Below are 27,400 nucleotides of genomic sequence, written 5' to 3'. Positions count from 1 at the left end.
CCACAGTGATACAGCTGCAGTCATGCTGGATGGGCATTTTCCACCCTGCTATATCCTGGCAATTAAAGCAGTAAGCATGTGTTTAGCAGTAATGCTCTTTTTTATTCATGTCACTACTTCTTGGAATGCAAAATGAGCCAATTTTTTTTTTTTTTTTTTTTTTTTTTTTTTACATTTTATTTCAGAAGAGACAGGGAAGTGTAGAAGTTGAAGGCCATCCCCTCGAGTGCCAGTGTCTTTAAGAGTTATTTAGTACAGCTTGGGTCTGTTCACTGAATACAGCTGTAAAGGAGTAGGAAGAGAGGAGAGAGAGAGCAAGAGCTCTTTGCCTGACAGCAGTTGTTAGAGAAGCACTCCTGATTACTGTAATGGGTTCACTTGCCAAATGCCTTTCATACCAAAAGTAAGGCTGTTAAATGTGAAGCTGAGAGGGTAGATGGTTTTTTTCCCCCAATGAAAAAGTATTCTGCACATCAACCCCCCACCAATGAGCATTAAAAGCATTTTGATGTTTGAGGGAGTCATTTCCAGGGGGACATCACAGCATCTACCTGTCTTTTGTGGCTTCTGAACACTTTGTTCACAACAATGAATCAGTGCATAGGAGTCCTTTTAGACTTTACTAATAACTAAGGTTTAGTTTTATCTCTTTTGATCAGTAGCATTCATAAATAAGGTCTATTTCTCACTTCCCACTCCCTGGAAACAATTAGAGTGACTGAACTGAAAGCCTTTGCTCATCTTTTCAGCTCTTTAGCAGCAAAGTTCATTTTAGACAAAAATCAAAGATCAATGCTAGTTTTTTATCAGCTACTAACCTGCCCCCAAAACGACACAGTTACTACACGAATATTTGGACACTTTAAAAATGAACAAACAACCAAAACCCACACACTTCAAACCCTTCCTCTACTGACTGAGAGGCAAAAAAAAAAAAAAAAAAAACTTTGAGCAGCAAAGAAGAAAGCAAGCCTTTGGTTCCTTTGAAGGGAACACCTCTCCCATGCCTTGACCAGGGCACAGCTGTCACCTGTGAGGCTGCTGCAGGCTGAGTGACAGAGCACAGGGCTGGAGCAAATGCCAGTGGGAGGGAGAGAACTCCAGGGCTTCCTGCAGCCTGGGAGGTCTGGGGCTGGGAAAACACATTGCAAGGAACATATGGATTGGTGGGGAAAATCATAGCTGGAAAGACTGATGATTGATCCCACGAAAAGTGCAGCTGAGGCAAATACTACACCCCTCCTGTCATGAAAGTGGAGTGATTTTAGACATCACAGTAGAATTGAAAACATGAAGATGTATAAAGGAAAATCAAGGAATTCATGCTCTTGCTGATGCTTTCCAGTAAGCAGAATTCAATGAGGGCAATTACTCCCTGGGTATGTGGTAACCCAGTTGGAACAGAATTAGGAAACAATAAATCACCTCAGTGACTGGGATTCTGACACATAATTTTAATATAAAAACAACAATTAAAAAATCTGCTTCTCAACTCTTTACTGTATAAGGGGTATTTTGGAACCTCAACAATGTAGCTAGTACCAAATTCACATAAACAAGAATATAAGGACAACTAGAAGACTCAGTAAGAGGAGTCAAAATAGACTTGCTTTTTTTTTTTAATTTTGTTTCAGAGTATTATTATTACTGTTATTACTGTTTACACTTCCAGATAGGTCACACTGTGTTTCCAGGAGAGGGAGAGGGAGTGTTCTTTGCCTTCTGTGTTAGGCTGGGAAGATTGACTTCTTTTGGTGCTAAGCAAGTCATGTACCATATGCTGGCTAGTTTCTTTCAATCACAAAAAATAAAAAGTTTTGTGTACTCCACAGATTTTTTTTTAATAATAATATTTTTTTTTGCTCTGTATGAAGGATACTCTTGCACTTGCATTTTAGAGCACATATGAATATAGTGAGTATACAGATGAGTACCTCCACATTGCTTGAGCTTTATGGGAAAATAAAAACTATAATTACTGCTCCCAGTTTACCTAACTTATTAAAATACCAATTCATGAGGCATTTCTGCTGGCTTTTAAACCATCAAAACACCTGCAATTCACTTGAGCCCTTACAGACCTGCAATTGTCTTTGCTGACACATTATGCACAGATTTTATGTATGATATTCCATTACACATGCCTCAAGCCACCAGCCTGCTTGCAGAATTTAAAAGAATTAGAAAAAGGAATTTTAAAGGACAAGTAAGAGGAGGAAGAGAACTCTGTGTGGAAATCACTACCAAAATTGAAACGAGATTTTTCAATTATTTTTCTAAAGCACTTTTAGGCAAGGCAACAAAGAGAATGAGCTAGTATAGCCAAAGAAACCTCAATTCCTTTTGCTACTTTTCTGTAATGGATGTGCTAAAAAAATCATTAATATATCTCTGAAAGATGAGGAGTTGGAAATATAGCACCAGAGTTATTGGTTGTCCTTTATTACCAAGTCAATGTATTGCTCCAGGTTTTCTTACCATATGTATTGAAAAAAAAGAAAAAAGAAAAGCTGCAAAAAGGATTAATTCTGAAAATAGCATACAAAAGTAGAAACAGAAATCAATAGCAACAGGAATCTAGGGAATAGATTAAAAAAAATCACAAGGGCTGGAATAGTTACTTATAAATGACAGATGAAAAGCAAAAATCAATAGAAAACTCTGAAGAAGGTATCACAGGAATAAATGAATATATTCTCCAGAAAAATGAATGGTTTGTGTATGGCAGACAAAACCAATGGACCCAGTCATCATGAAATGGAAAAATGCCATCACATCCCATGACACTTTGTAATGACCTTGATAGGAAGAAACTGCTGAGAAGTTACATCTCACTTAGTCTGGCAGGAATTTGTGCAGATTTGAAGGCCTCCACTTGATCCTTGTCATGGTTTATCACCAATCAGCAACCAAGTACCACGGAGCTGCCAGCTACATTAACCACACTTCATTACCTACAAACCCCTTGTAAACTGAAATCATGTCTTCCCCTGAATCAAGGCAAGACAGTGATAAATACTATGATTCTCATATTTGTTAGCTGCCTTTTTACTGCTTGAAGTGCAGTAAAAACAGCACGTTGAGACAAAAGTGGGAAGAAGGCCACTGAGTCACACTTTCTGATCTGGAAATGACAATTCAACATTGCTCCTATTCTGCAACTTCCCAGAAAGTTTCATGAATATATTTTCTTTGAAAACAAAGGGAATTTCTACTGCCAAGTGTGAATATACTGGTTAGGCAGCTTAACTAGGAAACCAGTTCATGTGCTCTGCTTAGATCTGACAAAGCAATCCACCTTTCGTTCCACAGATCAGGAGAAAGGTCCCTAAGAACAAGTGATCACTAGTTTTTGAAGGGTTTTCCTATCATTTTGTTCTTGTTCCTGATTACATTTGTGTTTTATAGGGCATACAGCTAATATGGAAGATGTCCTGTGTTGGTAGTAAAGTTTAAATAGATTCATCTAATGGGATTTCATGCAATAGTTTTTGTTTAAATTCTTAAGACCCTTTTTTATATATTCTTGTTAGTTCATGTTAAAAGAAAACAAACATATGTGTAGCAAGACATTTTCTGAAAGTTTCTCTTTGCAGCACATTAAAGGACCTTAAAATCTCTGATTAAATCACTTTATTTGCTTTAATTTTGGTGCTGTGGTGTCCTGACTCTTGCCTCGATGTTAAGAAACTAAGGCAGCATGTTCTTCTTGCCTTGAGCTGGCCTAGTGTCAGGACAGGAGTGACTGGACTGACAGACAGGCCACCTAAAAAATGTTGTCCTGAGCTATATTTTGTCTCATAGCACCTGTTCTTTGTCTCAGCATTAGGATGTATGAACTAGACAGACAGAAATGTAAACAGCTAACTGGGTATTCCCCAGGTACTGATGATGCATCTAGAAACTTTTAGTCTGGAACTAATTGCTCTCCAGCCATCCATACCTGGGAGAAGCCTCTCAGGGACTGTTAGAATGCACTGCAATTTGAGCAATTTCAATTAGACTGGACAGGGAGGCCTCCAAAAGGATAAATGAGGAACCTTGAAAAGCACCTTACAATCACATACTCAGTGATATCTATAATTCCTGAAATTTTAAATGGCTTTTTGAAAATGCCAGTGTGGCTGATGCATGATTTACATGCATGATCATTGTATTTTCCTCTTCCTGAATCCTCCCTTGCTTTGCTGACCTCCTTTTTCTTGCATCTGGCTGTTTTATCCTTGGAAAAAGCAGAATTGGATGTTCACATTTTGCTCTGAGGAAAGAGAAGAACTCAACATTTTGTGAAAAAATCAGAAAATGAAGCAGAAAATTTTTTTTCATCCTCTGCTCTTCCTTGATGCTCATGTGCTAACCTTACCCTGCAGCCACTCAGGTTTAAACCAGTTGCTACCTCACAATCCACTCTGCATATTTTTGAGAGTTTTGAGCTTATTCCATTCTGCTCCCATTAAGAAATAGTTCTGGACAAGCAAGAAGAGGAACCACAGGAACTTCAAACTTTACTCTTACTTCTTGTGAGCATATACTTACAAAAGATTGAAGTCAGATGAATCTTTATGGAAACCTTGTGAAAAAAGCTACAGATCTCTGACAAGGAAAAATGCAAATGTTATTTCCTCAGTTCTTTAATCCATTCTTTATGCTGCTCTCACAGCTTTTTTTTCATCTTTTAACATTGGTTCCTACCTAAATAATCTATCTATAGCTAGCATTCAGCTATATTGCATAAGCCTACAGTACTGCCTCCCCTTGTTTCAAAAAGAATTCTGTACCACTGCCTCAGGCAATCTCTCTAACCTTCCTTTTCACATCACAGTGTTTGAGGAAGAATTTTTCTCTCCTATTCCCAACAACTTCTCAGCTGTACCCTTGACATATTTTAATCAGGGTTTCTCTCTGACCAAAGGACGGACACCTCTCTCTCCCAATTAGTTAATGGCTTCCTACTCTCTGCTGCTTCTGTTGTTGTTTCCATCTCACTCACTGTCCTCCTTGACCTCACAGCAGCTGGAACTCTGAAATTAGATTAGACAGGTTCATGCAACTCTCTCAGCTGCACAGAGGCTGCTGGAGTAGTTTTGCTATTTGTGTCTAAAAATGTGACTGAATTAGTAATTTTTCTATAAATTGCAGCAATGGCAGGTATGTAGTGATGGACATGACTATTTCAAATGAATGCAGGAAAAAAGCAGAGAAGGCAGGTGCATTTCCTTTTGTAGCACAAACACACATAAGACAAATAAGCCTTCCCAAAGACTGTATTTAAAGCACTGTTCATTCTACACTGCCCTAGACACTGCCTTACAGAAGGAAAACTACTGGTGATATTATATTCCACTGATAAGGAATGGTTTATTATTAAAAATGCTCTACTGATATTATGACTGGTCAGGAACTAATCTTTCAATTTTAAGTATGCTACAGTTGTACTGCAAGGCTCATGGTAATACTAGAACCAAAGTGTAAGGGAAAAGGATTTTACATAGACAGACAAACCTCTATTTTACTAATTCCTGCCTCTTATGAAGCAACATTAACTCAAGTGTGCTCTCTAATTCTCAGTGCTTATATTTTACAAAAAATTTAAAGAGATATGGGCTTTAGCAGCAGCTACTCACAAAGAGTCCTTTCTGCAGGTCATTTGCACAGTTTTGAAAAACTGGAGTGAAGGCCATGCAAAGAAAACATTACCTGAAAACTACAGATAGCAAGAGAAACAGAAGATAAGGCCATTGGTTGAAAATGCAACTGAATGTGGTGGAACAAATTAATTGCTGCTCAGCAAGAGCCTGTCAGTAGCTAGAATGGTATGGCAGTCCATACTGCACACCATGGAATTGTAGAATGCTTTGGGTTGGGTGGGACTTTAAAGAGCATTTATTTCTAAATCCCCTGCCATGGTCAGGTACACCTTCAACTAAAACAGGTTGTTCAGGGCCCCATCAAACCTGGCCCTGAACACTTCCAAGGATAGGACATCCACAACTTCTCTGGGCAGCTTGTGCCAGTGCCTCACCACCTTCATATAGACCTTAATCATTGATCTATTAATTTAAAAAACAAAAACAACAAAAAAAATTCAGCAGAGGAAGAGGTAGCCATCATTTCTATTACTGCATCTATTTTTTTACAACATGCTGGGCAGAAGGAACCTGTTGCTATTCTTTACAGAGGAAACATGATGGTGTGCTAAAGCTTCTGCTGCTTTTCTTAAGGAGCAGTGCAATTTAAGTTTTACACTTCTAGCAACTGTTCCTTTTTCACCTTGATGCCTTTCTGCTGTTAAAGTAGAGCAGGATCAAAGAGAGACTGTTTGTTAAACAACTTCCCCAGAACCTTCATACTCAGTTTCAGTTCCTCTGACTGTGACATTTCCGTTTCATATATACAAAGGGTCAAATCTAGGCTGCCTGAGCTCTTTCTGAACCCTCAGGAAACATCCCTCCATCCACACCTCCTCTCATTTCCCTTACATTTTGCCAAACAATAAGGAGCCCACGCCTCAAATCAGGCATCTGAGCTCTGCAGGATGCATATGGTTGAATATAGGAAAAGTAGGTCAGATGTTTCAATTCAAAGAGCCTAACTGGTATGCTAATTAATCTTTCCGAATTCTAATGAATAATTAGAGATGTTATTTCTGTGATGTCATTATTTTCATTATTACAGTAGTGTAAAATAATTTGCATTATTTTACTAATGCAACATGATGCTCTGTGAATGTTAAGGATTTCATCAGTAAAGCAGCCCTGACAGATATCTGTTACTATGCAAAACAGTGAACTTCAAAGCTGTTGAGTTACAGTGAAAGTTAAGGGGAAAAAAAAACAGAAAACCCAAACCAGACAAATGGGAAAAAATAAAACAAACCCAAGCAATAATAGCAGAAGCTTTCATAGAACATATAATTCCTGATAGCTAATCTGCCCTTCAAGAAACAGCAATTGATCTGGATAAGAATAGAAAAAACAAAAGAAGGACTTTCGCCCATTGTCAGTCAGAGAGTCGAAGACATGAAAGATATTCATCGAAAGGGCAAAATTCCAGAAATTTTTATCTGCATAAGCAAAGAGCTACAGAATTGATCCTGCTAATTGTTTTAATCATCCATTGCAATGAAGCTAAGAGAAATCTATCTACTCTGTGGGCTGCAGGACCAAACAGTAGTGTCAGGTCAAGTCTAATGTGCATATCAAATGTTGCTTGATAGAGTCCATAAGCATCAATGTTATTTCATCACAAAAATGAATAATTGAATACATAAAGAGACCTCAAACTGTACACCAAGATTCAACTTCATTAAAAATAACTGCAAGGACTTAACTTTGAGAGCACTTGTAGATAACCCTCCCTCACTCAGAAGTACCCACTGTTAGTAAATATAACATCATTTGGCTTTCTATTGCTCTCCCAAGTACATGATTATGGCTGCAACAGAAAATGAGTATTCCATTTGCTACAAATGTATTACTGCTTGTTTAGGACCCTCCCTCCACTGCCACCTTACTGGTAATATGATACATTTCACAGCATTTTGCTGAGTTCAGTGCATTTCAATATTTCCTTTAAGTGTTTTCCACTTTCTTTTCAATTCTCTCTTTGCAGTGCATCAAACTTTGTTTATTATATTTCAGATACTGGGGCAGATAAATAGCGACCTAGCATGATATACTTGCAATTGAGGATTGAAAGTGCCTACTTAAAATTCCCTTTGAATAAATTGTAGTTTATAAAAAAGAAAGATTTTAGCAAGCCATTAATTATCACACAATTATTTGTGCTAGGCCGTCATAAGAAGTGGATGTAGCACACACATTTTGTAATTGAATAGCAAAGAACATCCCAACCATCTTTCCCAGTGAAGAATTTGTTGCACAATCCCAAATAAATCACATACATGTCCTATAAAAAGGATTTTAGGCACATTTCTCTGGACACACACACTACTTTAAGTTTGGCAGTTTCCTTTAAAACAAAGAACGTCTACTCTTAGAGGCAGGATAAGCCATATTTTTTAACAGTTCGCACCCGTTTGAATGAACAATTCCAAGGAGAAATTGTATAGGATCTGCTGCTCGATTTGGATCCTTACAAATCTATGGGGTCTGATGGGGTTCATCCAAGACTCCTCAAAGAGCTGGCCAAGCAAAACCTCTTACAATGATTTTTTTAGTGCTCTTGAAAAACCAGAAGTCCCAGCTGACTGGAAGCTGATGAACATTGTCCCGATTTTCAAAAAGGGGGACTTTGGAAGCTACAGACTGTCAGTCCCACTTCAGTGCCTGGTAAAGTTATGGAGGAGATTATTTGGGGATTATTGAAAAACACCTGGAAGCCAGCACAGCCATTGGTCACAGCTGGCACAGGTTCATGAGGGGAAAGTCCTGCTTATCAAACCTGGTTTCCTTTTGTGGAAAGGAAACCACCCAGCAGACCAAGGGAAGAGAGTTAATGTCCAGATCTTTCTGGATTTCAATGAAGCTTTGATCCTGTCTCTCCCAGGATCCTTCTGGATAAAATGGCCATCCCAGAGCTGGACAAACACAGCATGGGATGGGTGAGTGACCAGCTCACAAAGGGTTACAGTGAATGGAGGGACATCAGGCTGGTGACCTGTCACCAGTGGGGTTCCATCCTCAGCCCTGTGCTCTTCAACACCTTCATAAACAATCTCTGCAGATAAATCCTAAAAATATTCTGAAACTCTGTCCAGAAGCATCTTCAAGATGCTTTTCAATAAATCATCTTCACTTCAATATTTGACAACTAAAATTCTGTCTGATTCATACACTTGAGGTAGAAAACATCAGGAACTGAGCTTTGACCTTCTCTTATTTCTACAGGACTCAATCAGGGATAAATATTGCCGAGTTTCCCCTACACAAGGACATCAAAAACTCACTATAGATACCCATTTTTGCTTTTTGCCCTGATCATATGTTTTTTTGTTGTGCTTGGTTTGGCTGAGATGGAAATAACTTTCTTCAGAGCAAGCTGTATGTGGTGCTCTATTTTGGATTTTTGACTAAAACAGTGTTGATAACACATCAATATTTGGACTTTTGCTGAGCAGTGCTTCAAAAGGAGTAAAAAAAGCCTTTCCTTTTTTTGTTGTTTGTTTTTCCTGCAGCAAAGAAGATGGGTAAGAAGAAGAGTGAGGGGTCACAGCTGGGACAGCTGACCCAAATTGGCTGAAGGGAGATTCCATGAACCATAATATTATGGGATGGAGAAAGCAAGGGCTGGGTGGTTTGAGGGGATGGGGAGGGCAGGGAGAGTTATCTTTGGAGGTGGCTGGTGCTCAGAGCTTTCTGGGCATCACTTTGCTGGCAACAGGCAGCTCATGACTACTTTTCCTCAGTTTTGGTTTGTTTGTTTCCCCTGCCCTTCCCCTCACCTATCAAACTGTTTCCACGTTGACACAGGAGCTTTTTCATCACAAGGGGAAGGAATGAGCAGCAGTGTGGGTGCTTGGAGGCTGGCTGGGGTCAGCCCACAACACTTGCCAAGTTATTCCATGTATTTTGTCTTTTCCTGTATCCTTTCCTGCCTTCCCAACAACCTGTTGCCCAGTCTTGACCAAGCTCCTTACTTAGGGACAGAACTGAAGGACACCATATGGAGAGCAATTCCCTCCTCCCTTAAGCTGTCTCATGCTGCACAATTCAAATAAGTGAAATGTGCTACACACAGCATCGAGCTTTTAATGAAGCTGAACGTTTTGCAGCTGGCAGTTTATGATGTAAACTGATCCTAGTGTCACCTTTTTAGTAAGGAGTTTTAAAACCAACAGAACAGTTTCCCTGAGAAAGGCAGTCAGACACTGCTCAATTCATACAATTAATTCCTTTTAAATAAACTGATATTTCTAGTGCACAAACCCATACCTGAATCCTTCTTCCAGTGTCTGCCTGAAACACAATCCAAACAGTAATTGTACTGTAACTTTGATGCTGTTAATTTGGGTATTTGAAACAGCCTAACCATAGAAAGGCAGATTTAACCTTTTCTATTAACTCACCTGGAACCTCAGGAGAGATGCTCAGCCAGGCAAACTTGTGTCTGTGCCCAGCATAGCCAGACAGACCCACCACAAAGTGGCTGGGCTAAGGGAAATTTTGCTTTTAAAATCTCAGAACAGCCATGACCTATATTAGATGTGATGACGCTGTATATGGACTTTCACAATAAAAAATTATACAATTTATTCTACTTACTTGCTCTGTTTGCAAAAATATTTTTTCCAGATCACAAGGCAAGAGAGACTATTTGCTAGAGAGACTATCCACTTGCCTGTGAAGTAATATTAAATTCCTGGAGGAATTATTCAGATATTTGGAGAAAGAATAGGATCATTGAAGATATTTCAGGAAAGACAGTCTGTAACCACTTATTGGCACAACATATTCTAAAAGGTCATTGATTATTACCAACCATGTCTATTAAAATCCAATTTTATGTGACATTTTAAGAAGTGCATTGGGCAATAAAATGCTGGATTGAAAGTGTTTTTCGAAAGAAGAGAAGGTAGCCACAAGGGCAGATACACATTGCAGACCAGTAATATTGCAATAAACTAAAGTACACTATCAATCTGCTGAATTAAAGCAGGGGGGCTGATCCATTGTATTTGCTGAAATAGAGAGAGTTGTCACAGAAAAAGCACAATGTTATGAGGCTTGATAACTATAACTGTGCTGAATGCTAAAGGACAAGGCAGTTCTTGAGATGCCCATGACAAAGCTGATATCCAACTTATTTCAGATAGGCATGAAAAATATTTTTATATTGCCCTTTTTCTTCCAATAAGCTCTGGCATTAATGGCTTATTAATTGCCATAAACATAGGCCCAAAAAAGAAGGCTGAAGTTTCTCAGGATTCTTCCCTCACTATCCATCCTGCAACAGAGCCTCAAATCTGGTGCTGCTGGCAGCTAGGAAATCTACTACTAAAATGTGTTAGAATAAGGAGAATTTTACAGCAATAGATTATTCAAACAGTCCTCCTGCAATTTTCAGAGATCTAATACCTCTCTGGTATGCTTTTGTTTTCTCCAGCTACACAAGGGAAATAATATTAACTCAGAGAAGCTCCTATTTACAGATCTGCTGGTTTTCAGGAGCAACAAAGCTCATGAAAACAGGTGTTGTAGTGTGTTTAACTCTCTGATGTGAAACAACTACATCTGAATTCTGGGAAAAGTCTTCCTGTGGGTGAGGCACTGGTAAAATCTTTCTCCCTCGTGGCTTCTCTGGTACTTAATAATGACTGAACTCACCCCACAGCCTTTCCTTTCCTCAGGGAGAGTTAATGGTGTCTGTCTGTCCTCAGCACCTACTGTCAGAAAATGCCAAAATGACTGTCTGAAAGACCACCAGAAGACTTAGATATTTCAAAGCAATGGCTGGATGGAAAAGCAGCCTGATATCAAAACCTACATCCTAGGAAACCCAGGTTTCCTACTACCTTCAGGAAAGAAACATTTTTGTTACATCATTGTTTATACCTGATTTGGGCAAGTTTTATCTCTTTGAAACTTAACTGTTAGAATGCTACTAAGACTAAATAATAGCTATCCCACATTTTAGTACTATAGAAACCGTAGGAATGAGAGAGTGAAAAAGCAAACAATTCCAGCAAATCATGTCTCACTAATGGCAACATAAATCTGCAGCTAGCCAGTGGACCTCAATGAATCTACTTTACATTTATGCTGCTGTAGCCAAGCATGAAATTCATCCCAGTGATTTATTCCACAGATAGGAGAGATCTAGGTTGAACTCAGTTGTGCACTTAGAAAATGGTCCTAGTTGAGAAAACCCTGGTAATTAGAGATAGAATTCATGTTTGAGGAGTGTTTCCAGAGAAGAAACTTTTAAATGTGTCAGGGATGGAAGTACTACAAAGGGCCAGATGTATGCAGCCACCTATGACTCAAAGTGCATGTTTCAGATGTGAAATAGTTCTTAGGGCTCACATTTAGAGAATAGACCTGTAAAGGTGATTGCTTCTCACCTTTTAACAAAGGCTACAACTTCATGCTGTAGTATTCCTGTGTCTGTGATCAATTTCATCCACCAAAACAAAAGCTTTACCTAAGAAACAGAGTTGAAGAAGGAAATAGAATAAATCTAAACCAAAAATCTATTGGCCACCTTACTCTCTAATTTGGAGCTGCAAACACTTAAAAGAGTTTTATTACACAGGCATTAGGGTCATAAAGAAGATGTAGCCAGACTCTTCTCAGGAGTATCCAGTGACACGATAAGAAGCAATAAGCAGCACAAATTGCAATACAGAATATTCCAGTCAAACATAAAAGGAATGCTCTAACTATGAATTCCTATTAAGTTGTTGCGAGTTACTCAGCTACTCTTGATAAAAAGCAGTCTTTTAACTTCAACAGAAGACCTAAAATTTTTCTGTACCTCACAGTTCAACAGCTTGGGGCTTGTTGTTAAAATAGATCTGTCTTCAGGAAAAGAAATCTTGCTCTACAGCTCTTATTCTGCTTCTGCAGAAAAGCTGGAGCAATACTCATTGTCTGCCATGGGTGGATCACAGGATCAAGGTCATTACAATGAATCCTCCATTTCTTCCCCAAGAAATGTCTTTTAATTTCTTGAATTTGGTTTCTTTTCTGGAAAAAAAAAAAACAAAAAACAAAAAAACCTCAAAAAAACCAAATTAGTAAGAGTGTTGGAAATTGTCTACATTGACAAAAATTGAAAGCAATTTCCTGCCTCTTCCAAAACTGGTCTGATCCAAAACTTATTTAAAATCAAAAAAGTATTTTGCCTGATTTCAATCACAGCATTTGAGAAAGATACCATGTCAGAATCCATAAAAGAATTTAAAAATAATCAGGAAAGATAAGTTAGATGTTTTCCCCCTCAACTGACTACACTCTCTACCCTTTTCAGTAGTTGAACAATAGATGCTCTGTAACAAAGTTCAGAGGGAATTTACGTACCCATCTGGATAAAATACAAAATTCATTAACACCTTATATTATAGATGAAAATTGCAAATTTAAAACCTTTCTTCTTGTGACAAACTGAAGTCTTTTTTTGTCAGTTGTGTGAATTGATGTTTCCCATCTTTTACTTCAAGTGTTTGGTGGGAAATGTACAATTTGCACTTCAAAGACTCACTCCAGATTAGTCCTGTGCTTTGTGGCTGTAGGAAAGTCTTGCAATTGTATCATTAGAGTCAAGACATTTCCATATATTTAAGGTGACAGGCTTATATTTATTAAATTGCATAGGAAGCATTAGACTGCATATTCTGAGAAGCATTTCTGTGTATTTGGATCTCTGATCTATTTATTTAATCATACAAATGATATTCTGGGTTCCCATTGCAGTACAAAGCCTCGTCTGTGTGAAACAGTTTACCAAATAAACCTAAAACATGAGGCAAAATAAAAGCTGGCTCCATGGCCCAAAGCAATCCTCTCAAAACCATTCCTCCTGCCTTAGGCCATTATTTGATTGTACAATTAGCTTTTAAATCCACGAGCTAGCAGACTGAACCCTGACAACTTTACTCATTAAGTATTCCTGACAGGGAATGTCCATCACAAAGATTTTGTGTGAGAGGTCATCGGGGCACCCATCATACCCTTCAAGCACCAGAAATTATTCCTGCTATGCCTGTTTAGAGAACCAGCTCTGTGATAGCGTGGAGGCCCTGAAATGTTCATTATTCCCATTCATAGCCTGCATGGAGAGTATTTCTTCACAAAAGGATTTGGGAGATGTATGTCCCATAAAGTGCTATCCCAGCAAGTAGATGAGATGGCCCCACTTTTGTGCTGCATCCCTCCAGAGCCAGCAGCCCCACACCCTGTGGCATTCTGCTCCTGGCAATAGAGCCCCAGTGCCTCCTGGCAGGACACACACATTGGTCCTACCAGCTATGGGCGCACGGAGTTGCTCATTCCTGCCTGCCCCCACATGGGAATATATCAACGCCACAGAACTCAAGACACTGCTGCCTAGGAAGTGTGCTGAATAGATCCTCTGGAAATTATCAAACCCTTGGGGGCACTATTATTGTATTTGCTGGGACCCCTGTGGCAGGAAGGAATGATGAATCTGACTCCATGTTCTTAGAAGGCTAATTTAGTTTTTTATGATACTATATTATATTAAAGAATACTATACTATACTAAAGAATACAGAAAGGATATTTACAGAAGGCTAAAAAAAGATAATGATGAAAACTTGTGACTCTTTGCAGAGTCCCAACACAGCTTGGCCCCAGTTGGCCACTAAGTCAAAACACTCACACCAGAAATCCAATGAAATAATCACTTGTGGTAAACAATCTCTAAACATATTCCACAACACAGGAGAAGCAAATGAGATAAGAATTTGTTTTCCTCTTTCTCTGAGGCTTCTCATCTTCCCAGGAGAAAAATCCTGGGCGAAGGGATTTTTCAGAAAATGTGAATGCCACACACTTTGTGATGAGTCTGTGCCATTACAATTCATGAGAACTGTATCAAAAAACTGAAAAAAAGCCCTGAGAAAACTGTGCCAGGCACCCTGGGGGCAGTGGCCATGGTGTCTCCCTAACCAGCCACCTCCTCAGCAAGGTCCAAGGGGCCAGCGGAGGTGGCTGGGGTCAGCCACAGCCTGGCCATCCCCAGGCACTGCCCCAGGCAGAGCCATCCTGGATGGGATGGGGTCGCACTCAAGGCCTGGACACCAATATTTCCCCCAAGTGGATCCAGCTGATATGTAGGGTTTTATCAGGCTTTTAAAGCTTTTATTCTGCAGAGACAGGGACAAACTGCAGAGCTCTTCCACCAGCTCAGCAGGGCTGGTTTGAGTCCAGCCACCCTTCCAGGGAGGGAATGGCCACAGGCTCAATCTTCCCATTGCTGATTAAATTCCTCCTTGTTACAACTGCAGCTACACCAGCAGCCAACAGACCTAGCCCCAAGCTACTATTTCCATTATTTCCATTAGTTCCTCAGTACAATGTAAAAAGAAGTTAAATCCACAGTCTGGTGACGGTCAAGCATTTTTGGGGTTAAGTTTGTTTCAAGCAATTCATCTGTGTAAACTTATGTCCATTCACAATAAAAGGCTGATGACAAAAATAGAGTAATCTCGTAGGGTAAAAGTCTCAATTTGCCATCAAGTCTAGCACAGCTCAGTCTAACCTGAAAATACAGCACTTGCAATTAAAAAACAAACAAAAACCCAAAAAACCCAGACCTGTCTAAAATCTCTAGTCAGCTGAAACTGATTCTTAAACTAGAAGGCTTAAGCTGGGGGATTCCTCAATAGCAGAAAAAGCTTTTTTTTCACAAGGCATTCCATCCTCTATACTTTTGCATTGCTAAATAGCAAGTTCTTCACAAGCCTTAGTGAATTTATAACACTTCTGGAAGGTAGAGGAATACCATTATTTTACATTTTACAGATGGAGAGCTGAGACAGAGGCATTATTTTTTGGCTGCCAACAGGTGGACAAGGAATAGATTCTATACAGATTTCTTCAGCAGGATTTGCCACAGAACTGTTCTGGGGAGCAGCCAGAAGAGATGGCTAAAAATTCCTTGTTACTTACAGTTTTTGTGGCCAAACTGTCCTAAGCCATCAGCATCAATGAAAACTTGGCACCAGCAGGAGGGAGAATCAGAAAATGTCCACTGCTGCTTTTAACCCTGCACTGAATTATTTCATTCTTCCGGACACACGTTACTTCCCTCCATAGTACATGAGACTTTTTCCTCTACAGAAGAAAATAATACAAAAAGATTACATAAACAAAATATTGCTGACTTTGCCACTGCCTTTTCTTGCAGCACTCTCTATGGAATTGTGTTCTCCACAGAATTACGCAGTCACATTGGTAGTGTATCTGCATAGATAGTATTTCTCCTACTCTCCCAGATTCTAAACTCTTTGGTCCTTCTGTATTCTGTCATCTGGTCTCCTTGATTGTAGGTTAAAACATTTTATTTTTCAGAAGTCTGTCTTTCTACTAGGTAAAGAAAAATTCTATAGATTTAATGAATTAACATTACTTCTGATACAAACTTATTTATTTCAACTGTTCATGTTCATAAAACTGCATTGCCAATGAATCCTTGCTACAAGTGGATGCAATCAGAGCTAGTCATTGCTGCAGTGATAATTTTGGCACTTCAACTTCGAAAAAAAACTGATTATAATGATCAGTCTCTTGGAGTTTGTTTTATAATTTCTAATTCTTTTGTTTTAACACACTGTATGGCTCTAATAAGATAATGCCTAATGCCTAAAAGGAATGCCTACTTTAAATAGAAAACCATGTTTTCTGCTTTTTTCCTCTTTCAGAAACTCAAACTCCTGCAATGTTTGACAGATAATTGAATAATGAAAATGTTGTACTCATTTTTAACTGAAAAAGCCCCAAACCATCTTGCAGAGCAATTCAGTCTTGGAAGTCTGAAGGATAAGAGGAGCTGTTATTCAGATAAGGTCCTGCCCAGTGCTTTGCAATCAGACAAAATTCCTACTTGTTTTAATAGAAGTTTGAAGGAGACTAAAGTACTTTGATACTGAAAGCTTTTACATATGAAAAGCATGGACATGAGAATGGAGGCTACTTATTTAACAAGAAAAGCACCTCATAAGGAACCCAGCTGGAAAGGATAAGACTTAGGGACAAGTAGATCTACTGTGACCTCTATGATCTGCAATGCCCTGACTTTGGAAAAGGTCACGAGACCATAATGTGCATAGATTAGTAGATAACCCAACTGGTCACTGATACCTGCACAATAAACAATACTGAACAGAGAAATTCCAATATCATGTCTGAATGATGGTATTTCCTTATACATATTGTGGCAGTTTACCTGCTGAGAAAAGTGTTTATAGCAAAGAAATATTTATCTACTTATATTGGCTTCAATAAGAACTGCTATAGATTTGGGGTTTTTAATATGGAATTTGCTGATGGCAATTTTTTAAATTTGATCCAGAAAATACTAAAATGTTGTAGTAGACTGAAAAAAAAATAATATTTTGTTTCCCTTCTGGGTTCATGTTCTTTTTATGTTCTTTCCTATCATTACATGACATCTGAGCAGCAATAACTCCTACTGACATGTCATAATAATTGAAATGTTCTGTTAGTCATGCTCTCTTTCCAAAACCAACACAAACAGTTGAATATTATCTTCAGATCTGAAGACAAGAAGATTTATTATATTATTTAGAAATAAGCCTCCTGTGTCTGCTGTAATGAAAGCACTGCCACTGGCACATACTCAGCTCCGTTGTATTGATTCACCAAAGTGCTGCTATTTGCCATCTTGCTCTGATGATTTCAAAGAAAACCTAAAATGCAGGCTAAAGGAGTGCTTAAAAACATGTTTCTTTCTTGCAGTAAAGCAGATCATTCTCATACTCACATTTTATCTTCCCTGAATTATCTCATACAATTGGCTGGAAGTCAGCACAGTGAGATGTATTTCTGTAACGCGCTGGGTTACAAATGCTTGAGAGGTGTTTTTTAGCTTATTTTACCACACAGGTTTTTCCATTGCTGCGTTCACCCTTTTGACAGTGTGCTGGCAGAAATTAGAAAGCAATAAATCATGAGGGTAGGGGGGAAAAAAACCAAAGTGGGGAAGGGATGTTTCAGAACAGCTTCTCAATTTAAGACAAGTAGCCAGACAGAAAGTTTAAGCGCTGAAGAGGCTGATGCGCAGAAAGCCTGATTCAACAGGTAAGATGGAAAAACTGCTCCAACCACAGCAAGAATTTCCCAAATCCCAGAAGGTTTGCAGAGCATTCAGCAGCTGTGTTAGACTCAGAACTAGCTGGCTTTGGCACAAGTAACAGGAGCTACAGCAGCCAGGGACTCAGTTGAGCTAGAATGGCTGTGTGTGAGAGCATTCTACAAACCATATCTGGGAATTGGGCTCTGCCAAAACTCTTTCCTGCTTTTGCTGCTATTATTTTCAAGCTTTGAATTCAGCCATGTAGTGAAACCATAGTTTGAGCAGCACTTAGACAGGAGTTTCAGCTTCTTTCAGTTTTAATTACTCAAAAAAATTAGGTGAGACAAGATCCAAATTAAGCAGATTGATGCAGGCTCAAGACCATTTCTTGAGGAAAAGATTTTTGTAACCCTACATGCTTCTGAATAAACACACATTCATAAATCTTCAAAACACTCAGGATGGAATACTTCACAATGTAAGCATACAAAGTAGGTAATTACTGCCTTGCTCACTCTTTCTGCCATTCTGCAATTTTCATTTCACTTTGCCAAAATGCCTGGCAGGAATATATGGAATAAGAATGAGATAGAAAACAAACTTGAAGTGCCACCCTCAACAAGTTAGTAAGACATTAAGGGTAGTTTCAATGTTATTTTCTGGAATGACTGCAGTGTCAAAGCATATTGAAAGAAATTTATGAAGAGCTATGGAATAGGGACATAATAGACACTCAAATCCCTAAACTTTGGAGTGTGCAAGCATATAATTAGGAGAATGCTGCATAATAAACACCAAGAAAGCCAGAATAATTACAAGGGAAATATCAAAATGAATACTAAAGCAGGGAACCCAAAGCTATCTGCACACTGAAAAATACTATGAATCCAAAACAGTCTGTGTATGACTGCACACCTGAAAATGTATTTATTACCAAAATGTGCAAAGAGGGAGAAAGGATGTCATAAAATCAACATCCTTGTTGCAAACTTGTTCAGCTGGGATGAAATTAACATATAGGCACCATGTGATAAATTGTTTCATGAAAGACACTAAAAAACTAAAATCAAATGGAAAATAAAAGAAAATAGAGAAGGATTATCTGTAATCATTTGTTTAAAATAAGTTAGCTCTGCTCACAGCCAAGACTGAACCTAAATACTTTAACATCAATGCAATAACAGGAAAAGGTTTATTTTGCCTATGGAGATTCACTGAAGGTTTTCTTCCTGTGACTCACCTGATCACAGGCATCCAGGCCATGGACAGCAGCAGCCAGCATCAATAATAGTTACAACATCCCTTCTCTAACCAGTATCAATCCACCTGCTTCACATTCCTCTCTACTAACATCTTAAGTACTGCTTTATTTTACCCCAAACAATTACAGCTATAGAAGTGTCTTATTTTCCCAAACATGGAGAGCTCTTATTCCCTTTGCCTGGTAAATAAAGGCCTCATTCTCACAAAGACTTAAATCTAATTTCACAAGGAATTTTCTACATGAGTAGTAAAATTAACATCATTTGCGATCTGTCCTGGAGAAGTATCCAGGCAGCTTTATCTAGTGTTGCACTTGTTACAGGAAACAAAACTTTAACCATATGAGTGTGTAAAACTTTAAACACATGAGTTTACCTGGTGGCTTTTTGCAGGGGAGTTATTTCTAGAACAGAAATCCTTCCATTTCATCCAGCATCCCTGTTGCAGCCTGACATCCAGCCTCTGGGTGCCTGTGAGTGCAGGGAGACACTGCAAATTCCCCTATCTACAAGGTGATGGCATCAGCAATGCCACCAAGAAGGAAGAAAATAAGGCAAAAGAGAAGGACAAGATGCAAAGGCTATAGTTTAATTAGGCTGCAGCTTCATTAAATCTGGGATCATTTCTCAGCAGTAAATTGTTCCGCCCATGATTGCCCCAATCCATTTGGGAGGGTGCTCCTCACCCTGCTGACATGGTAGCAATCTTTCAGTCCCTCCTTGGCTAAAAATCAAAGGAGAGCTGATCATTGTTATTTGTTACCCTGTGACCTCACAGAAAATAGGTATTTTAATGCCTTTCACCTTCTTCCTGACAGCCCATTTCCCACCTGGCTTATCAGATAACAAGACCTTCTGGTTCTTCTTCTACTATGGATACAGTTGAAGAAAAATCAAATCAGAACAAACCAAAAAAACTTGACCAGACCAGTCTCCTAATAAGAGAAAATACACTCTTTGTTCAGTTTCAATCTCCTGCAGAATGCAGCAGTCCTCAATGTGAATTTCCAAGCACACAAATAGCAATGTGGGTGCTGGTCACTTTTGCCATGTCTCAGGTGAAAGGAGAAGAGGAAACTGCCTCAGGTTGCAGCAGGGGAAGTTCAGATTAGATACATCAAAAAAAATTAACTGAAATAGCATTGGAATAATTACCCAGGAAAATGGTGGAGTCACTGTCTCTGGATTTGTTCAAGAGGCATCTGGATGTGGCCCTTGGGGATACCACGTAGGGGTTTATTGTAGTGCTGGGATGCTGGTCAGACTAGATGATCTTGAAGGTCTCTGGATCCTCCTAAATATTTGCCTGTATATTGCTTAAAGCTAGATGATAAATTAAATGTTAGAATTCTATATTTTTGACAATACATTATTTCTGTAAAATGAAAAGTCAGAAGAGAAAATAAAACACTGTACCCAACAATATTGATCAGTATAAATGATGCATGACTCATTTGGAATTACTTCTATAACCCAATAATCTCATCTTGCTAGTGGAAATAAATTAATTATAACATGAGGAGCCATTGTACAAAGGTTAAAAACAGGCATGCATGCATTCCTGCATGCAGAAAACTAAAAAGTTTAGGTTAATGAAATGTCTGAGGAAAGCAGTCTTATTAATTAGCAAGTTCACAGCATCCTTCACAGCTGTATTTCAGAGATGCCAAACTGTAATATATTAACGCTGTAGGCAAAATCTGCATCTCCATCTTGAAAATAATTTCAAGCTTCTTTCATTCAATGTTGGATCTTTCTTCTAGTGATTTGAATGCCTGAAAGCACTATCTCTTCTTCAAAGTCTTGCATGAGGCAGAAACCCAAATGCAATGTCTATGTCTCTGTAGATAATGGGACAAAACTACTGCAAGAGCCCTAGGTATATTTATTTTTTTAGAATGGATTCCATTTTCAAAGTTTCATTAACATTATACCTCATTTCCCCTTCACTGGCTTTAGATTTGATATTGATATTATGACACTTTTTTTCATATTGGTGGGGGTAGGTTGGGAGGGGGCTCATCCAAGCTCATTGCCATCAGAAGGAATTTTTCACTGACTCTACTGAATACTTCAAGACCTAGAAAACAAAAAAGTACAGTACCTTGCAACTTAATAAATGTGGAGCAGAGAAGACATGGAGTGAGGAGTATTGGGACTAGCTATGACCCTGCTTCAGTCCTTTAATTGAAACCCAAAAGAATTCAGGGGCAGGTATTGCAGTGCTTCATATTTTTCTCTTTGCAGCCTTTGTGCTTTGAAGAGTGTCAATAATGTTTATTGAGATTGTTTTTGTGAGATGGGTGTTTCCATTTTTTAAACACCAAGGTTACTCTGTCACTGAGCATCACCTTTACAAAGCAAGCAGTAAAGTAGGGTTTGTGAGGTTTTTTTCTTGGGAGGAAAAGTTGCTGCTGGAGGGAGGTGCAGGAATGGGTGAGTTGCCAGACTTACAGGCAGTTCCAGTGATAGGGACTTGATGTTCTGTGCTTGAGTGGGCAGGGGAAGGAGGAGCTCACTGCTGAGCCAAGTTTGGGTGGCATGGCTCCCAGAAAAAAGTGTACCAGCATGGAGAGCTGCACTTTTTCAGCTGAGAGACAGCTGAGGATCCAGCTCTGACTTTAATACCCACTCATCTGAACTAGAATGAACCCCATCTGCCTCAGCCTGGGATGGAACTATGTCTAGCAACAAAGGCCCCCCCAATTAGCAATTCAAAATTTTTTCCCCAGGTAAAACTGTATCCAGAAATCTCCCTCTTTTACCCTGGACAGGTTCCAGACTTTGTCATTATTTTGACTGTCTCTTTCTGAAAGACTTCCTTGGTTTTCCTTTATTTCTCTGACTTTACACAGCTGATCAGGTTGATGATTTGTGTTATTTTTCAGCTCTGTTCTTTAGGACTAATCACCCCTGTCCTGGTAGTTACAATGTCCTCAAAGCTGCAAGCTTCCTATCTATTCAGATAAAGGTGACTGACACAGTTTAGCTGAAGCAATTGAAACACAAGGTCTTTGACACCAGCCAGAGTACACTGAAGTGGATGGAGCAGCAATAATTTTTGCAGGAAAGGCAGATGGATTTACTTGGATATTAATCAGCATAAGCCCTACCCTTGATAGAGCTTAACACTTCACCATTATTTATTATATTATATATTTACTATATTTATTTTTAAAATGGTTCTAGTTTAAGATTTTTTTAAAAGTAATCTTTTCACAATAAGGACACATGATTTCAAAGTGGGCAATTTGGCTGACCAGAAGCAATATCTTTCGTCTTTGTCCAGAAAGAAAGGAATGGAAAAATTAGGGAAAAAAATAATCCAGGTATTGAAAAATTAAAGGATGGCCTAGGAGTACTAATGACAAGCCAACAATAATGTCTGTGAGGGGAGAAACTTTGATTGTGTTGTAATGGGTTTGTGTGACCAGGCATGACTTGCAGGAAGCCCACACCAGAGGAGGCTCCTGATGGGACCAGTGGCCCTGGGGCACCCCATGGCAGGAAGGAATGATGAATCTGACTCCATGCTCTTAGAAGGCTAATTTAGTATTTTATGATACTATATTATACTAAAGAATACTAAACTAAACTAAAGAATACAGAAAGGATACTTATAGAAGGCTAAAAAGATAATAATGAAAACTCGTGACTTTCCAGAGCCCCAACACAGCTTGGCTGTAATTGGCCAATAAGTCAAGACAATTCACAGAAAACCAATGAAACAATCACCTGTTGGATAAACAATCTCCAAACACATTCCAAAGTAGCAAAACAAAGGAGAAGCAAATGAGATAATATTGTTTTCCTTTTTCTCTGAGGCTTCTCAGCTTCCCAGGAGCAAAATCCTGAGCAAGGGGATTTTTCAGAAAATATGACAGTGACAGCCCACACTGGAGCAGGATTTGTGACCCTGTGGAGGACCCACTCTGGAGCTGTTTGTGAAGAACTGCAGCCTGTGGGGGAACTTCAGCTGGAGTTGATGTAGGACTGCCTCCCATGGGAGAGAGCCCAGGTGGGATCAGGGGAAGGGTGTGAGGAGGGAGCAGCAGAGACAGCCCAGGATGACTGACAGAGACCCTGCTCCCACTGTGGGGAAGGAGGCAGAGAACTCAGGAGTGAAGCTGAGCCTGGGAAGAAAGGAGAGATGGGGGAAGGGTTTTAAGATTTTGTTTTCTCTCTCATTACCCTGCTCTGATTGGACTGGTAATAAGTTAATCTGATCTGCCCAGGGTGAGTGTGTTTTACCTGTGACAGTGACTGCTGAGTGATGTCTCCCCACGAGCCTCTTGTGGTGTTTTCTCTCCCGTGTCCAGCTGAGGAGGGCAGGGATGGAGCAGCTTTGGGGGGCACCTGGCACCCAGCTGGGGTCAGCCCACCACATACACACCAACAGGAACAAGGATACAAGGCTGCTACCTCCAACCAGGCTCAGAAGGAAACATCATAACAAACAGCTAGAGTCATACTGTTCCTGGAGAATTTCCAATTTATACGTGTCTCTTCAATAACAGGGGACCTACCAGGAACCCATGTGTTTTGCTAGTCAAAACATTGGGAAATATCCAAAATTCAGCTATCTCAAACTACAGGTAATAGGCTGTTTGTTTGTTTCTTAACTGGAACAATGGCATAAAATGCATATCACACACAAACTAAATATTTTATGATGTTTTTAAGTACTAAAGTAATCATTAATATCTGAGCAAAAAGCACTTAAGCGCTTGAGACTACAATTAGGTAGGCTTCTGTTAAAGTGCCTAATTTTTATCTTAACCAATCACTTAAATCACTGGAGCTTAACTTCTTTGCTGATCAAGATCTAAAAACTTCATTAACTGAAGCTGAGTCCTCACTCAGCCAAGTGTCTAGACCCAAATTCCCAGTCTAGATATTTGGCCTGGCTTTCCATTCAGAGTTCTGCTCCATAGCCCAGCCCTACCAGGAGCCAATTTACTCACAGAGACACAGCCAAAAGGTTACTCCATCCACTCAGGAACAAGAAATTAAAAGAATAATAAATAAAACCAAAACAAACAATCAAAAAACCCCAACGAAACAACAAAATGAAAAACATCTTCATAATCTCTATCAGTTCACAAATGACATTCATTGAACTTCTGGCACTTTTTCCACTGCAGCAACAAATTCACTGGAATTGTTACAGACTAGCTGTAGCTGAAGCCTACTGACAGCAATGAGTTTTGTAGGAAACCAGTGTAGTCTGCCAATTGTTTATGACATAAATTACACTATTTGAAACAGTCTTCATGAACTACATATTGTATTTGAATAAATACTGAGACAGATTGATGTGATTAAGAATACATTAATAAAGCATCATTCATTTAATTTTCTAGTTCTTTGTTCACTCTTGATCTAAAGATTGACTTACTTCTCTGCAATATTTAAGCAAGCATCTTTTGTCCCTGATATCCAAAGTTCATTTCTCTTTAACAAAATAAAAACCAAAAAGGAGGATGATTTCATTTCCCTTTGTTGACTCATCTTACAATCATTTCTAACTCTATTGTCTGAACATAAGAGGAAAAAAATATTTCTACAAAGCCAGGCCTATGTCCTTTGTAGATAGCACAAAAGAGAAGCATTCTTGTTGTGATCAAGTTTCATGCATGTTCCATGGTTAACAAGGTTAACCCCACAGTGGCATGCCTAACTAGTGAAAGGAATAATTTCAGATGTTTTCTCTGTGTTGTTGCTTTATAGTTTATGGGAAAAGGCTGCCCTCTTCTGACAACTTTTCAATTTCTACAAAAGCCTTTACACATTTTTGTATTCTCCATTTCTAGTTTCTCCTTTGTTTCTTTGTACATGGTATCAAATAGGGCCATTATCCATACTCCTTATGCTCATATTCAGAATGATAAAACATAGAAATGAGAGGGTTAAATACACCAAACAATTAATGTGTAAACCGCATGTATTTGATAAACATTATAAAAATCACCATCCTTCATACCCAGTCAAGCAGGAAGCAAGTAGGTGTCTGGTATTTTGAGCTGTGGTAAAAATATTAACTGCCACATTTCCCCTTTTTAAACAGGTGTCATCTTCCCATTTTTCAGACATACCCATGGTATGGATCTCTTTATCCACAGCATCTTGGCAGTATCTATGTAAGCCTTTTAGTCTGAATTCTGACTTACCACATCTAACTTCCCATTGCAGACTGGTCTCAGAACAGGCAGAGCATTTCATTGCTTTCAAATGAAATTAAATAGAAAGAAGCTTTCCAGGAGCACACCTAATGCATTCTGACCAGTGCTGGGGAGTCAGCTCTTCCATTCCTACAGTACACAGAAGGATGCAAGGGCTGAAATAAAACTGGATTTTGATGCCACACTGCAGAGCCTCCCTGGCAGCTGCAGCAAATCCAGAGGTGTCTGGTACCAGCCATACAGGCTGCTTCTCACCTTGTAAGAAAGGACAGAGAGTTCACTTGAAATTGACAACTGAACACAGAATTTTAGGAGTTACACATTGATCATCCAGTATTAAAATTATATTGAATAAGGCCTGTCACCCAGGAGTCCCTCTCCCACTGAGAAATCCAATTTCTGGGCTATCCTGGGCTTTCTCTGTCCCAATAGCTCAAAAGAAACCTTGGAAACTTCAAAGTGGAAAGAGAAGCTGAGTGCTGCCAGTGGCAGCTGTCAAATGCATGAGATGACTATGGACTTACCCTGGTTTAGTACCTGTTTAGGACCCCATGTCTGAATCCTTCATTCCTGACTCGTATCAGCTGTGCTGCACTGACCCATCAGTTTCCATCCAGACATTATTGCCTCATGTGATTATTAGTTACCCTAAAATTCTCCTTCAGAAGTAACCTATAACTCTATTTTCAAAACTTGCATGAGAAGAGTAGATGTTTTTACAGTGTTTTCTTCTTCTTAAAAAGATACCCAACCTCCTTTGAGCATCTCCTTATTAAATTGCTTTCCACTTAGCTGCATATAAACCCAGCCCTTAATTCCACCATCACACATCTGCACTTCACCTTATACAAATAAGTATTGCCAATGTGTAATCAATCCTTATCTGAGGCAGAGATCATAAACCACAGCCTTAACTCTACACAGCATCACTGAAATCGATACAGCCATCCCAAATTAAACTAGCAAATGGTCTTGTCCTGCATATCTTTGATCTAGAGCATTTCAGCTTATCATGAATTAAGATGATGATGCAGCAGACATCTCCTGTCTTAGACTCATGGCCTTTCATCCAAGTAACATCCTTCTTGCTCCAGTGACTCCTAGCACTTAGAGCTTCTTGACTTATCCTTCCTGTCATGCCATTCCAAACAGTATAGTTAAAAGAAAAAATGAATTTATCAAATACCAAACAGGTCCTATACACACACAGGAAAAACAAGTTTGTAGGAGTTTTTTAAACTGTTCACTTAACAATTTAATCTCTTTATGACTACACACTAAGTATAAATACTGCATTAAATTTCCCAAGCTTGTTGCATCTGATGAAACCAACTTAGAGCTCATTACTGCAAGTAGACACTAATGAGATCCCTTTGGTATCACTACAATACAGTGGTTAATTACAGAGCCTACATTTACTCATGGGACATATCTTACTTCTCACGTATAGAGATTCTCCCTTACTGTTTAACAAAGTAGCTACAAGTAATTTTTTAAAAATAAAAAAAAGTTAAAATATTTATCATCACAAATTGGTGTTTCCATTTCACAGGTGGGAAAATCAAAGCACAATGACATCACCAGGCAACCCAACAGGAATTATTGCCAAATACTGAACCAGGAGAAAACTGGAGCATTTAGGGCATTTGTATAAGGAAAACATTTATTTCTAAATCAAACTGGTCTGAAATTACCTAATGAATGACTTAGGATATTCTCAAAGGAAGCTGATTTGGTGTTTTCAGCCCTTTCTGAATTTCCCCAATGACACCTTTTTGCATTAAAATGAACAATGTTAGTGGTATTTTGCACTCTGAACACAAATACACAAAGGAACTGCAATGAGTCCAGCCTCTCTCCAGCTCTGATGCAGAAGTTTGCTCCACTGAGCCACCAAGCACTTGCTTCAGAACAGGGAACTCCCTGGAAGATTTTCATTTTCTGCATCATCTGCGGAGTCTGAGAGCTGACACAATTAGTATAAAGTAGCATGTGGCAGCAAGCCACAGAAAGCACTGCTTTCCCAAATAATTACAGCCCATTTTGCTGGGACTGGGAGACACAAGTGCTCAGCCTCTTGAGAAGTGCAATTTCATGCTGGAAATGCACTGCCTGGAACAGTCCCTCTTACAAAACAGAATTTACCAGCCTGTTGTTTAGAACACAAAATAAAGCAATGTGAATACAGGATTTTTAAGGTAAAAATAAGGGTGTTTAA

Source organism: Molothrus ater, chromosome 2 (assembly GCF_012460135.2).
Source record: "Molothrus ater isolate BHLD 08-10-18 breed brown headed cowbird chromosome 2, BPBGC_Mater_1.1, whole genome shotgun sequence".
NCBI classification, from domain to species: Eukaryota; Metazoa; Chordata; class Aves; order Passeriformes; family Icteridae; genus Molothrus; species Molothrus ater.
Note: the sequence above shows the minus strand (reverse complement) of the source record.